Source organism: Schistocerca americana, chromosome 1, assembly GCF_021461395.2.
Source record: "Schistocerca americana isolate TAMUIC-IGC-003095 chromosome 1, iqSchAmer2.1, whole genome shotgun sequence".
In the NCBI taxonomy this organism is placed as follows: domain Eukaryota; kingdom Metazoa; phylum Arthropoda; class Insecta; order Orthoptera; family Acrididae; genus Schistocerca; species Schistocerca americana.
Window position 1 is genome coordinate 330,773,486 of NC_060119.1, and position 16,392 is coordinate 330,789,877.

Sequence of the window (16,392 nt, forward strand, 5' to 3'; positions counted from 1 at the left end):
CAGCAATTAAAAATGTGAAGTATTCCACATCGTTTTCGGAAGCCATCGTGAATTCTGAACAGCTCATCGAAATCACTTATACAAAGCGCCAGATGTAAATGCACGATCATACATGTATGACTTGCAAGTAGCGCGCTTATGAAAGTCGCGATATACGGGACGGTCCATCTGAAGTTTCGGGGGAGGAAAACTATACATAGGGTAAAAATAGTGGGTAAGACAAGTTCGTAAGCTCAAAGGAGGACATCAAATGATACTACACGTGACCCCCAGCGCCCGTTCCCTTGGGTGGGGTGGGGGGCAACTTATAAATCTTAAATGGAAACCCCATTTTTATTCCAGATTCGTATTCTCCATAAAAAAAGTAATCAAGTTTTGTCTGAAAAATTTTTTTAAACCATTGACAGATGGCGCTGAAATCGAGAAAAATTAAAATTTGGGAAGAACTCCGATTTATTTAGAATGATCCGAGAAGGACGCATCAAATCGATACAAAATGTGCATGCATGTCGCGCATACTACTCCCGATTCAAATCCTAGATGTAAAAGTATCTTAACAGTGGCGCCTTGACTAGTGAAGTATGCAACCTGAACGTAAGACTCGTACTCGCTCCGTTCCTGAACTCTACTCCATCATCCGCCTTCACATCAACCACCTCCATACCCACTTCACCGTCCTAACGTTTCTGTACTGCTCTCTCTCTCTCCTTTTCCTCATTCCCTTCTCCTATCCATCCCTCCTCAGCTCTTTTTCTCTTCCTTTTCTTTCCCTTCCGATTACACTTCCCTCTCACTTTTTACCTCAGCATATGCCGCACTCTCTCTCTCTCATTCTCTATTTTTCTATCGCTCTCCTTCCTCAGTGTTTCCATTTTTCTGGTCTCTGAGCGTCATCTTTTGTGTACTACTTTATGCATCCCAAAAACACACACTGAAGCTTTAATTTCTGAGATAAATAATTAATATACAGTTTTGTTTCTGCTTTAAGGATTAAATTAACTCATTTACCTCGATGCTGGCCTGATAACTAAAATCAATTGAAACATGATTCAATGTGCACACCTTCCGAAAAGAGAACATGTTAGAAGAATAAAACGGAAATACGATGTGTCAGATAATGAGACATTTATGTTTGCAGATACATATAATGAACTAGCGGCGTAAACAGCACAACACAAATTTTATAAATGAGTAAATTACGCCACAAAAATAAATAATGAGCAGATGCTGAGAGAGCTAAGTTTACCTGGGGCGTTTTGCCTGAGAAACACTAGAGGCCCTTTTCATAGGACTGCAAGTTCTGACGAGAGTTAAGAAAAGCGAAACCTTTATACTTCAACTAGTATTTATGGCATGCTCGCCACAGTAGTTATCACAATCACATACAGCGCGTAGCGATGATCCGGAGCAAACTTGAGTGACCATCCTATCTCATAAGATATACAGTTCGTCCGTAGGCAGTGTTTGCAGTCAAGGTCAGAGTCCGATTCACAGCAGTCTTCGTTAATCCGAAGGTTAATTCCTAACCAGTGTCCAGCTCACAATTATGTGAAGGACTATGTGCATGGTGAGAATCAAGTACATACGAAATGCCTGTAGCACTTTTTTTCTGTTTGAAGTATCGATGTTTTAGTCCTTCACTGAACCAAGAATATTGCAGTTGTAACGATAGGCAATAATAGGCCTAACAGGATCTTAACCGACCGACTGTATATTGTCATTTGGATGGAATCCAGGTTATAATATTACTTTGGAGTCGTCCTCTAAGGTGGAAAGTGCGACGTTCATGAGAATTTCGTGGTTTGGGACATTCGATGCCTATGTCTTGCACATGGGGTAAGGTTTGTCGAAGGTGATATACGTTGGTGTACAGTCTGATGACATTCTGAAGTGCTGTTTTCATGGAATCCATGTTGGTGACTATGTGCTCATCGCGAATATGTTCGCAGGGGGACCCACGTAAGATCCGAAAGAGAACATTATTTTGCAAGATTATAGGCATTGTAATTTAGGCATTGTAATTCGGTAGTGGACGCTATGCCTCAAGCTGTGCTCCGTACAAAAGGACTGAGAGAACGGTCGACTTGTAGAGCCGAAGTTTGGTAGACTGGTGAAGTGCGTCTTTGATGCAAAATAGCACCGAAGTTCTAGCTATTTGTAGGCTCCTTCTCCGTTCGTCCTGGATATGGGCATGGAAGAAGAATCCACCGTCCAGGATAATCCCTAGGTAGCGTACAGTATGCGACCATAGGATTCTGCGGCCTTGCACCTGGACAGGGTGCACACCCGAGAGTCGCCTGAAGGAGAATAACGTAAATATCCTGGCAGCACCAAGAGACGGCCTTGTCCATCTGATGCTGTAGTCAGAAAGCTTAGGCAACGTGTTGTCTCTTGTTTTTTAAATAATGCCATGTCGTCGCAAATTGAGCAATAAGGTCTTTGTCAACTCGGGGTAAGTTGTTAGCGGTGGTAGGTGGTTCTGATCTATCTTGTATTCAGCCCTCCGTGTTGTAATCGGCAACCTCCGCAATTAATTCTACGTCTGCTGGCGGCGTACCTGCCTCCGTGGTGCCCTCTCTGTTGGTGTGGTCTGTCTCCGAAACCATCCCGATGTTTATATATTTTGTCATAATTAGTTTCCCAGTGAGTAGCGCAAGCAGTGGCGAGATGTGCGGCCAGCCACGCCACTGCCACTGGGCTGGCTCGTACCGTTCGCATTCTCGGCTAGCCGCAGTGAATGTCGGATCATCGCTATGCGGAAACCCATAACGCCATCAACGAATAAGTGTGGATCAGGCGCAACTGGCAGACATGGGCAAGGTTGCCACCTCGAAACAGCACTGGGTAGTGAGTCCGCCTGATTGCTCCAACACTCCGACATCACAAAATTCTATGTTCAAATGTTCTTCTCCGAGGCTCAAGCCGAACAGCAAGATGTTCTCCTCTCTTTCTCTTGCTCTCTATCCCAGTGTTCATTCTCATTGGTCCATCTGTGCTCAGATTACAAACTAGTGGCTTCCACTAGGAAATCTTAGCCCTGGTTTGTTCAACCAGAAACAAATTCTTACGGAAACATATCGCGATTGTAATTTCAGTGTTTGGCTGCCATTTGCTTCTGGCCACGGGCAAATTCCTTGTAGAAAATCAGGTTACATCAAATTGATCTTTTCTGGAGGCTTCCTTGGTGTTTTCGTGCCATCCTGCAGAATTCGTACTCAGTTTTATGGCTGCCCGGACGTGGCAACCATAATTTGGATATGGAGGAGGACGTGACCAGGTTGTGACTAAAATCTGGTGTCAGGAAAACGATTAGCGACAAATAAGCGCCAGCTAGTATAAAACAGTTACTTAGCTTTATTGGCAGCGAAGAGTGTACCATAGATACAGTTCCAATTAGCATCCAAAGAATATTCCTGATTCGTGGCCTAAGTCGTTATACAATACTGAATCACACAGCGAGCTAGCTAACCAGACAACGAACGACGGCACTGACGACTGCAACGAGCTGTCTGCCAGACCCCCTGAACTCGGGGCCAGCGCTCCTGTTATATCGTGTAGCCAGAGGCCGCTGTAGGCCCCAGCTCAGCAATGGCGCGACGTCTTCGGTCGGCGGCAACGCCATGCGCCGCCGGTGGTCGCGACGGGAAACTGTCGCAAGCGATGCGACGGCAGGGCGCGCGCGCTTTTCGGTTAGGTCAGAGATGGACATTTCCTAAGTGTACGGCCTATGATTTAGAGATGGCGTAGCTCATGAGTTGGTGCGAGCAAAGCCTCGTCTGGTCTGAGTGGTACGCCTTCCTATCACTGTCATTTTAGATGATTCGTGCACAGTGTTTTTTTTTTTTTTTTTTTTTTTTTGAGTCATCAGTTCTGACTCAATTTTCAAAATTCGTCTGTAGCAATACATCTCAAGTGCTTTGATTCTCTTCTATTCTGGTTCTCCCACAGTCCATGTTTCACTACCATACAACGTTGTGCTCCAAACGTACATCCTTAGAAATTTCTTTCTCAAATCAATGCTTATGTTTGATACTAGTAGCCTTTTCTTGGCCACGAATGCCATTTTTGCTAGTGATTGTTTTTGATGTCTTCTTGCTCCGTGCGTCATTGGTTATTTTGCTGCCTAGGTAGCAGAATTCTTCATCTACTTCGTGACCGTCAGTCCTGATGTTAAGTAGCTTGCTATTCTCATTTCCGCTCCTTCTCATTATTTTCGTCTTTCTTTGATTTACTCTCAATCCATATTCTATACTCACTAGACTGCCCATTCCATTCAGCATATCATGTAATTCTTCTACACTTTCACTGAGGACAGTAATGTCATCAGCGAATCGTATCATTGATATCCTTTCACCTCGAATTTTTATTCCACTCTTGAACCTTTCTTTTATTTCCATCATTGCTTCTTCGATGTACAGATTGAACAGTAGAGTCGAAAGACTACATATCTGCCTTACACCCTTTTAAACCGAGCACTTCGTTCTTGTTCGTCCACTCTTATTATTACCTCTTGGCTGTTGTATATATTGTTTATTACAAGTCTCTCCCTATAGATGACCCCTATTTTTCTCAGAATTTCGAACATATTGCACCATTTTACACTGTCGAAAGCTTTTCCCAAGTCAACAAATCCCATGAACGTGTCTTGATTTTTCTTTAGTATTGCTTCCATTATCAACCGCAACGTCAGAATTGCCTCCCTCGTGCCTTTACCTTTCCTAAAGCCAAACTGATCGTTATCTAACACACCCTCAATATTCTTTTCCATTCTTCTGTATATTGTTCCTGTAAGAAACTCGAATGCATGGCCTGTTATGCTGATTGTGCGATAATTCTCGAACTTGCACTCTTCGGAATTATGAGGATGATATTTTCCCGAAGCTCAGATGGTATGTCGCCAGACTTATGCAGTCTACACAGCACCGTGAAGTGAAAGGCGCTTTGTTGCCACTTCCCCCAGTGATCTTTGAAGTTCAGATGAAATATTATCCATCCCTTATGCCCTGTTTGATCGTAAGTCTTCCAAAGCTCTCTTAAATTCTGATTCTAGAACAGGATCCCCCATCTCTTCTAAATCGACTCCTGTTTCTTCTTCTATCACATCAGACAAATTTCCTAGCCACCGATACAGGCCTTCAGTGTACTTCTTTTATCTAACCGCTCACTCGTTTGCACTCCTAATGTTACCACCCTTGCTTTTAATTTCATCGAAGGTTGTTTTGACTTTCCTATTTGTTGATTTAGTCCTATCGACAATCCTTTCTTTTTAATTTTCTTCACATTTTTTGTACAGCCATTTCGTCTTAGCTTCTCTGCACTTCCTATTTATTTCGTTTGTAAGCGACTTGTGTTTCTTTATTCCTGAATTTCCCTAAATATTCTTTCATCAATCAACTGAAGTATTTCCTCTGTTACCCATGGTTTCTTCACAGCTACGTTCTTTGTACGTTTAGCTTTCCAACTTCTTTGATTGCCCTTTTAAGTGATGTTCATTCCTCTTCAACTGTATTGCCTACTGCGATTTTCACGTTGCTCGCCGACAAAATCCGCATTGCATGTGCAAGAGTTGAATGCAACTGGAAAGCCACCTTTTGGCCACTCCTGTTCTGTTCTCAATCACTACAGCACACAAATAACGCTGCAGAATACTTGAGTGCGACGGAAACTTCTCTAAACCACAGCAGGAAGAGATTCTCGATGATACGGGTGCTCACTTACTACTGCTCCGTATTTATTTGGAGAGTACTGTAGTATGCTGCACTGTAGTCCGTCTATTGGCTGCTACAACCCAAAATAGTCAACAGGAATCTCCGTCTGTGAAACGATGATTCCCATCACAGATGACTCTGGTGGCTGTGGTGTTCCCTGGCTTGATATTCACAATAGGACCTTGTGTGTGTCACAAGCCCGACTACTCCAGAATGTCCCCTGTTCTGCTTCTTTAAGGTGAACTCAGGCATTTATCGGGAAAGACGCCGAAAGCATAAGCTGAAATAATAATATTTAGATGAGGAACTTAGGGATCGTTCGGTTCAAGCTATTACTCTTGTTACTACTCTCGGTTAAACGAATTTCTGGTATGTAAATTAAAAAATTGAGAGAACACTTCACTGCAGTCTTCTTGTGACGGGGCCTGAAAATTACTTTCTTCCAGAGCAATTATCACGAACGCTTAGAGGATACAACATTTCACGTTGAATGCAAGAAGTTTCTGAAATGATCCCCATTATTCGTTCAGATTTAGTGAATATCATTTTGATGAAATAATATTTTGCTTCTGTACGCTTCCAGAATAGTTCCTCGATAGCTTGTCTTTCAGACGGTTTCTATTGGCGGAGACCTGTTGTATTTCCTCTCTTTGACGTAACCCTTCCCTATTCCAAAGCGAGAGAAGGCTCCTTCCGTTCGGAGAGGGAAGTTTTATACAACAGTCTGCCCATTCAGTTTATTTTTCTTTGAGCCTGGCGCCGAGGTCGTAACGAGAAAGCAATTTCCTCCTACACTTTAACTTCTACCGAATTAACTTTTCTGTATCCGAATTGGAATAGGAATATCTGAAAGCAGCCCTCAACCGGCGCCCGTTTTGTCCAAGTAAATGGTCCAACCCGGCCCTAGCCGTCGGGCGGGAATGGGCACAAAAATCTAATTTAAAGAGGAGAGTACGCGGGCGTGCGAGCGCGGGTAACTTATTCAGCAGCTCCGAGCTTCCCGCCTTAAATGGGAATTATTAAAATGTGCAAGGTCTGGGCGGCAGCCGGCACGGAGACTAGCCGCGCGCGCCGCCCTGCGGCAGAGCTGCGAACCAACAGCGCGCGTTGCGTGGCGCCAGGTTCCAAACCCACAGTGGACTTGCAGCGCGCCAGCAAGGCGCTCCTCGTCGGACATACTTTCATATTCAGTCCACATTTCTCTTGCTCACAAAGTTCACTTTCCGTCTGCAACAAGCAGATAGTATCTGATTAGCAGATTATTGGCAAACTTTTTGAACACGTCACATCGTGTAAGTATGCACGGATGATACACTCTTGCAAATTCGAGGTAGTAGGTGTAAAAGAGACAGCAAAATGTTATTTACAACTAGTACAGAAACCAGACTGCAGTTCTAAGAGTTGAAGGACATGAAACAGAAACAGTAGTTGAGAACTGAGTGAGACATGATTGTAGTCTTGCGCCATGTTACTCAGTCTGTACACTGAGCAAGGTTTGAAGGAATAGAAGAAGAAACTTAGATAGAGAAATAAATTTCAGGGAAAGGGAACAAAAACTTTGCGGTTTGCTTATGACATTGCAATACTGTCAGACAGCAAGGGACTTGGAAGAGCAGGATACATTGTCCACTGAAAAGGGATTATAAGACGAACTTGAGCAGGAGTGAAACTAGGGTAATGGAATACAGTCTTATTAAAAGGGGTGTTACTGATGGATTTATATTAGAAAATGTGACATGAAAAGGAGATGCGTTTTGCTATTTCTCAACAAAATTATGGATGTTGGCCATACTACAGAGGACATAAAACGGAGACATGCAGAAGCAGAAAAAGTTTCTGAAGAAGAGCGGTCTGTAACATCGAAAGCAAATTTTCCAAAAGAAAATGCTTGGGCAAGCTCCTACGAAAATCAATAAATAAGTAAACACTATCGTTACAAAAAATTTTGAAAATAAATTTTTCACTACAAGCCGTGGAAAAAGCAGAACCACTGACGTATGTGGACTGAAAATAGTATATGAAGTTTATGGATGCAAGTAATATATATTTTATCGTGAAAACATAAAAGTATTCCGAGATAAAAAAAATAAAATGCAGTAAGAGGTGTAAAACCGTTTCGCCTGTGTAATGAAAAATGTAGTACCTGATAGATCTGTATTCTGTTAGGCCTTGTAGAAACTTCCAGTGGGGAAGTTCTTAAGAAAACTTTGAAATTAATTTTGGTAACATCTGAGACATCATTACCGTACCGTGTCACTTATGAAGGCATTTTGTTTGCGAGAGCATCCGTGCACGACAGCGGGCGAGTACTTGTATGCCGCTGCCAAGATTTTAGATCCGACGCCTCGCCTTAAGACGACCGATAATGTCCCTTACCTCCAGAAAAAACTTTTATTTGCAGTTCCTACTGACCCTTCGTGACTGCATCCATCACCAAAATCGCCGATATACGCCATACAGAAGTAACTGTAGGTACTTTTTCAGGCAATGTTTCCGTTGAAGTCTTGAGGAAAATCTATCGTTGCATGTGGTTTTGAGCAATCCAAGTTTTATCGAAGTGTACTACGAAACTGTTTATTGTCCTCAGCACGCAGTAAATGTGTTTCACACAAAACTTCGTTCCTGCTGCTGCAATGTGTCTCCATTCCATTAAAAAAATCATTAAAACAAATGAGCAGAAAAGACAAACACCGCAAGTCTTTGGGCAAGAATAACTTTTTTAATTTATTTATTTTATTTTATTTTTTTCTACGGACATCTCTTTAGCCGTTAAATACTCTGCTCTGTCGTAGTATCGAAGTATAGTTCTGCTTACTATCTTTTGTCAGATTCGTCAAATTCCATGATTTCCGTTCTTGCAGAATCAAAACACGTGCTCACATCTAGAGATTCTGTCGAATATTACTGCACTGTTAATACGCAATACAGTCGATTCGGAAATACCACAACGTTTATGAATGTACGTAAAATTTGTTATCCCTGGCTTCTTCACTATTGGCCAGATTAGTAAGAAAGATCTTCAGTACGGTTGTTTTAGATTGATTTTTAATGTCTTTTCGCCCTTTATGTACACCGGGCGGCGTGGTATTACACAGAGATTCTTGCTCCTGATTTTTGCTCACTAACGAACACACGTCAATGTTCCGTTTCACGGAACGGATTGAAACCACACGTGCGCACACGATGTAAGCACTGAAACGCAGAATATTCAGCTGACCCACTGCACTGGTAACACTGTATATGCTGCAATGAAACAAAGAGGTGGACGAATCACGGGCCTTACAGAATGGTTTTGATCTTTAGGGTCTAATTTTCGGCCACCTTAATAAAGTGATTCTGAATCATCCAACTGCGAAAATTAGAAATCTTTGGCATAAATCGATTAAAAGAAGAGATGTGTTACAGAAAACATCCTCAGGCACAATGGAATCGTCAATTCGATATGGAGGGAAATCTGACGAATAAACCTGTAGATGGTGACCAAGGATCGAATACAGTAAAAAAAAATGGATGTAGTTTGCAATAGTTTTGCAGCGATGTAAAGGCCTGAACAGGAGAGACTATCATGAAGAGTTGCAACACACCAGTTTTCCAACTGAAGAACAAAGCAACAACTAGCAAGCAAGACGAAACGGAATAAAAACGTAAAATCAGTTTTAGGGAAGGAGAATTAAAGTCTTATTTTGTTGGATGGCTACACAAGATGCTAGTGCGACTATCTCTAAGATGTTGTTCCAGTGTTTGGAGTCTTTGTGAAGTAGGGATAACAATAGACATAGAAGAAATCCAGAGGCGATCTACTATGTTTACAAAGTTCATACGAAAGTGCAACGTAATCTCGCTTGGAACTTGAAAGGAGAGTCCTTGGAGGATAGACAAAGTAGTTCTCGTGAAACCTTGTAGGATAAATTTAGAGAAGCTTTATTCCAAGAAGACCATAGGACCATTATGCTGCAATCGACTTACATCTCACTTAGGGAAATTAAGACACGTGCTGATGCATAGGGGCGTTAATTCTTGCCTTGCTCGATACGCGAGTGGAACAGGAAAAAGATCTAAATAGTTGTAGGATGTACATTCTACCATGTTCGGCACATTAGCTTTCGGAGGAGGTGTGTTCATGTAGATGTAGAAGCTGTTTTCGTTCATCTCTTGCTCTGTTCTGTACATTACGTACGACAGTGATCCGGGAAGTAAAGATCTGCTGCGCTTACGCTCTGTGCAGAGTGCTATCAGCCTTCTATCCCAAGCCGAATGATTCCCTCTACATGTTGCCTCAGTGGTATGTGAGCGCCAGTCGGAATAAATTTTTACTGAGCTTTCTGTGATTATTTAAAATAAAGTGTGTGATACACCTCTGAGGTATTATTCGATTTCTAAATGCAGGACACTTGAAACTTGCAGAAATTTACCCTCCTAAAGTAAATAAATGATGATACAATAATGAACGAAAGAAATGTGAGAAAATGATATGAAATGGCCAATACCGGATGCTCAAATGTCAATCACGGGTCCAGACACAGATGTCTGTCAATCACTACAGATCATGTGAACATTCAAGTGAGGAATGAAATAGTGCAAGACTGACATGTAGCCCTAGACGATTTATAGATTTCTTTCCCAAATATTTCTTGTTCTTTGCTTGGGGTAGCCGTGTTCGACCTTTCTGTTATAATAGGTCCAAACGGGTTCCCTGGAAACGGAGTAATCAACACAAAACTCAGAAAATGGCTACAGCACTGACATTTTTGAGCTGATATCACGCATATGCCTCGTGATGCGATAGGCTCCTCTCACTGCATCTTAAAGACAGAACGCCAGTTACTGCAGTTTCATTTTCACTCATCACACCCCCTAATAAAAGCGAAGATCACTACCCTGACAACGGAGGAAGTCATGATGATGGTTTTTTGGTATCGTATGGCGATCTCTTGCTAGAGATGGTGCAAGAACGAACAGCAACCAGTGCAGATCGGCGAGAAATGCAAAGTCGTGGGCGTTCCACGTCTTGCTCGGGGTATTTGTGCATCTTCACGGCTTCACATTGCCCCTCCCCGTTTTTGTATGTGGGTGCGTGAGTGTGCGTGTTTGTGTGTGTGTGTGTGTGTGTGTGTGTGTGTGTGATTTTTCATAGATCTAACTGGTTTGATGCACCTTGTGTGGAGAGCTTCCTAGTACCGAACCATATTCGTACCACTGTCATGGACAACATTATTGCTCTCTTGATGTCGAGCCAAAACTTCAATACAGACTTAACATTCTTACTTGCCTGCTGTGTTCTCACGTGTACTTTCAATCACTGAAAACTAATCTGTTTCAGATCTTTTATCTCCAACTTCAGGTGGACGAATCTGCCTTGGGACACATTTCCGGACATATGCTGTAATGTGCTCCATCGATAGTACATTTTCAATTGCTTCCCCTCAGACCGGACTTTAATCGTTATTTTTAAGTGAGCTGCATCGAAGGTGTATGCAAATAGGAAACTATGATATTTTACTTAGACGACTATCTTGAAGTAGGCTACTTTGTCCTCTTTGGATGCATGGCAAGCCCGCACGCTTTCTTCTAGTCCGGGGAAAATTAACAAATGAAAAAAATGTGACAATCGTATAATTCTCGATTTGCTTTGCCACGGTTTGTGCGGTGCCTCTCGACAGCGAGGTAAATCTGTTGGAATCCTGGTGGTAGAAGAAATTTTGGCAGGCTGTGGGAGGAGTGGTGGTGGTGTTAAATTCCTGACCACCAGATTTCTTTAAATTACAGACCTCTCCGCAGTGTCTCATGAAGTGAGGGCAACTGACACTGTTGATGGTCGGATTGGGACACTCCACACAGACGTACAAGATATACATTCTGTATTACGAATAGTGTAATGGAGCATGTTGCAAATAAACTAACAAAAAAATATAAAGAAGATTAGGGGCACTGTACAAAGCTAAGACTTTACATCTTTATTAGAGACAATCGTTGGCACATACTTAGCAGAACTCATATGAGTTTCAGAACTCATATAAATTAACTTATAAATTGTATGTTAAAACTTTAAAATTATTCTAAATGGTTATATTTTGACTTGAATTTTTCTTTATGTAAACGAAGATATTGATACCTGACGGTATCATAGGATTCCTAATGAACAGTCAGTTCCACAAGAAAGTGTACGTTGTTATTCATACGGAAGAAAAGACACTATTATAAATATATGTTTACATGAAAATACATGTTAGTACTAATTGCACAATTACGTAGTATTTAATCCAGTCGCCGCCATTATCGATCATAACTTGGCAACTTTTTGGCACGCTTTTCATGAGATTTTCTGCATATTCTCTCGATAACGATCTCCATAACGTCCTGATTTTATATGACACCAGCTTCAAAGTATATGTAGGCTTTCCTTTAAGCTTCATCTTAACATACGACCAAACATTTGCGATCGGATTTGCATCCGGAGACATTGCAAGACAATTCATCGTGGACACCCCATTGTCTTGTTTCCGCGCTGTACAGAGACGGCTGCGGTGCTTCGGATCTTTTCCCTCTTGAAGCACCCAGTTTGCCTCGTTCGCATCAAATAGCTTCTTAACGGACCTCAGAAGGCATTTTTGATAAATATGGCACATTTTTTCTGCTTTAAGATTTCCTATCAATAAGTGCAAACAGCCAAAACTGCAACTGACATCCGGCCGTTGTGGCCGAGCGGTTCTAGGCGCTTCATTCTGGAACCGCGCTACCGCTACGGTCGGAGGTTCGAATCCTGCCTCGGGCATGGATGTGTGTGATCTCCTTAGGTTCGTTAGGTTTAAGTAGTTCTAAGTTCTAGGGGACAAACGACCTCAGATGTCAAGTCCCATAGTGCTCAGAGCCATTTGAACCATTTGCAACCGACAAAACAAAACATTCAACTCTCACACTGTTTATCTACACACTGTGCAAAAGCGCGTTGAATACAGAACCGAGACCAGTACCAGAGATATCGCTGCGGACGCTACATTTAACGTTATGGCGCACATTTACTTGTGGAACTGATTGTATCATCGGCTTGATTACATGACAGTGTGCATATGACCATATTTACTCCTTATCCTCTCACTGATACTTTCCTGGAATTTCTCCCAGTTTACCAAAGTCGCCCTGTATATTGATTTCGTGCTTATACTAGGTGCTTCTGTTTTTTGACAATCGTTTATTAACCATGGACATACAGATATTTCTCACGAGCCTGATGATTCCTAGCCAATACTCGAAACTGGCCGTGACAGTGAACCGACTTGCGACGTCCTTTGTGTCTTATGAACAAAACAATTACTGCGTCAGACAGTTAGGAAGTATGAGCAGCGATATAGAACCAGTATGCTGCGGCGTGGAAGCTGTAACAAGAGCGGGTCTGACGGTCGGAGGACGGCCTGCGGCGGCAGCAGCAGCTGCAGCAGCCTAAGACAGTCGGCCGCGGCCGCGCCGAGAGGCTCGCGAATATCGCTGACGAAGCGGTTTTTAATCCTCGCCCGCGGCGCAGCTCGGCACGGCGCCGCTGTCGCCGGCTGCGCTCCTCTTTAAATCATTGTAACTGCTGAGCTGGCGGCGGGAAGGGCAGGGCAGGGCGGGCCAGGGTAGGCTGCACCAGCGCTGCCGCCAGCGGCGCGGTTTATCGACTGGAAACACCGTTAGGCCGGCATCGGCAGCGGCGCCGGATTAAAACTGCACGCCTCTGGCCGGCTACCTGCCTGATTAAACCCCACCGCGGCCGCGCTGAACGTCGCAATCACGGAGGCTGCTCCGCACACCCGACCCCCCTCTCCAGCTGGTCCAAACACTTTCGGGGATACGGCTCTCGCACCAGCGTCGGATAAAAGCCATCGCTCTGGAAAAGGACCCTTGGACACCGGCGGTGCTACTGCAAGTGTTCACCCGTTACTGAAGTCTATCTCCAGCGCTATGTCTTCGATTATTAAACCATCAAAAGGGGGCATGAGGTGCTGATTCGGACAAATCATCTACGCCCTAATCCATTAAAGCTCGGGTGTGAGACCGTGCAAATTCCACCTCCTATCCTAATATTAGGTCCTCATATCTTCTGGCGATAATCGGTGTTAACCAATCTTTTTATACTTACACTACTGGCCATTAAAATTGCTACACCAACAAGAAATGCAGATGATTAACGGGTATTCATTGGACAAATATATTATACTAGCAATGACATGTGATTACATTTTCACGCAATTTGGGTGCATAGATCCCGAGAAATCAGTACCCAGAACAACCACCTCTGGCCGTAATACCGGCCTCCATACGCCTGGGTATTGAGTCAAACAGAGCTTGGATGGCGTGTACAGATACCGCTGCCCACGCAGCTTTAACACAATACCACAGTACACCAAGAGTAGTGACTGGCGTATTGTAACGAGCCAGTTGCTCGGCCACCATTGACCAGACGTTTTCAGTTGCTGAGAGATCTGGAGAATGTGCTGGCCAGGGCAGCAGTCGGACATTTTCTGTATCCAGAATGGCCCGTACAGGACCTGCAACATGCGGTCGTTCATTATCCTGCTGAAATGTAGGGTTTCGCAGGGATCGAGTGAAGGGTAGAGCCACATGTCGTAAGACATCTGAAATGTAACGTCCACTGTTCAAAGTCCAGTCAATGCGAACAAGAGGTGATCGAGACGTGTAAGCAATGGCACCCCATACCATCACGCCGGCTGCTACGCCAGTATGGCGATGACTAATACACGGTTCCAATGTGCGTTCACCGCGATGTCGCCAAACACGGATGTGACCATCATGATGCTGTAAACAGAACCTGGATTCATACGAAGAAATGACGTTTTGCCGTTCGTGCAACCGGGTTCGTCGTTGAGTACACCGTCGCAGGGGCTCCTGTCTGTGATGCAGCGTCAAGAGTAACCGCAGCCATGGTCTCCGAGCTGATAGCCCATGCTGCTGCAAACGTCGTCGAACTGTTCGTGCAGATGGTTGTTGTCTTGCAAACGTCCCCATCTGTCGACTCAGGGATCGAGACGTGGCTGCACGATCCGTTACAGCCATTCGGATAAGATGCCTGTCATCTCGACTGCTACCGATACGAGGCCGCTAGGATCCAGCACGGCGTTCCGTATTACCCTCCTGAACCCACCGATTCCATATTCTACAAACAGTCATTGGATCTCGACCAACGCGAGCAGCTATGTCGCGACACGATAAACCGCAATCGCGATAGGCTACAATCCGATGTTTATCAAAGTCAGAAACGTGATGGCTCGCATTTCTCCTCCTTACACGACTCATCACAACAATGTTCCACCAGGCAACGCCGGTCAACTGCTGTTTGTGTATGAGAATTCGGTTGGAAATTTTCCTCATGCCAGCACGTTGTAGGTGTCGCCACCGGCGCCAGCTTTGTGTGAATGCTCTGAAAAGCTGATCATTTCCATATCACAGCATCTTCTTCCTGTCGGTTAAATTTCACGTCTGTAGCACGTCATCTTCGTGGTGTAGCAATTTTAATGGCCAGTAGTGTATATAGTTCTGGCAGTACCGGTCATAACCTTCTTCTGTGCGGATGCACACATATTACCCGAACTCTTACTGGACTTGGTAATAATGTCTTCCCCGAGTAATGAATGTGTTGGGTAGGGACACTACGAATGTAGTGTGTGAACATATAAGGTGAGAATGTGGGTCTCGCGGGAGGTGTGCGGGAGGTAGTCCCTGCAGTCGCGCTATCCTCTATGCCCTCGGTGGCTTAGATGGATAGAACGTCTGCAATGTATGCAGGAGATCCCGGGTTCTTGTCTCAGTCGGGGTACACATTTTCACCTGTCCCCGTTGATATACATATCAACGCTCGTCAGCATCTGAAAGTATTAATATATAATTCTAATTTCAATCTTTTATGGCCACCCTCCCACGTGTCATAGATTCCTCTGAGAATGACTGGAACATAATTGGCGAAATATTACTAAACGACATAGAAGTTTCACGCTGCATGTCAGTAATTTAATGGACTTGTCATTGAGCATGTAAAGCTGAAAATGTGCAATATGCAGTGATGCGGCAATGTGTGGATATCGCCGCTTACATGTCGGTCGTGCAGTGAGCCGACTTTACTGTCGCACCCACGCACTTTGTTCAGAATTTAGGCTATAGTTGCGGTGTGGTGATGGAAATTGACAATTACACGTTTCCCGAAAGTGTATTAATTCTGCACAAACGAGTAAATGAAGAAGTTACAAAAACGAAATCCGATCGCTACCTCTATTAACGGTCTGAGCAGTGGCGGCTGGCGCTAGGGTGCTCCAATTGTATCGCTGATATCGATATTCGGCTGTCCTGTTATCTTTGACTGCTCCCCCGGCGGTTTTACGGGTGAACGTGTGACGGAAGAGTCTCCGGTCAGCGTTCAACGAACCAACTTGTGTTGAAAGCAACCGTGCGTCCTTAACCGTGGTGCATGGGCCTCGCCGTGCTCGCCGCCCTTGTCTTTCGGCGCGCGCCGGACGTACGGTGACGATCATTGGGCGGCTTGACGTGCAAAATTGTGGTGGGTTCGTCGTCTCACGCTAAACAGCTTCCCAGCTCGTAATTTGCAAGCTCCAAGTTACGAATGACTTTTATTCTGTGTTCAGCTAAGAAGATTGTTGATACTTATGGTGGCACGGGTAGCTGTCAGAGATGTTTC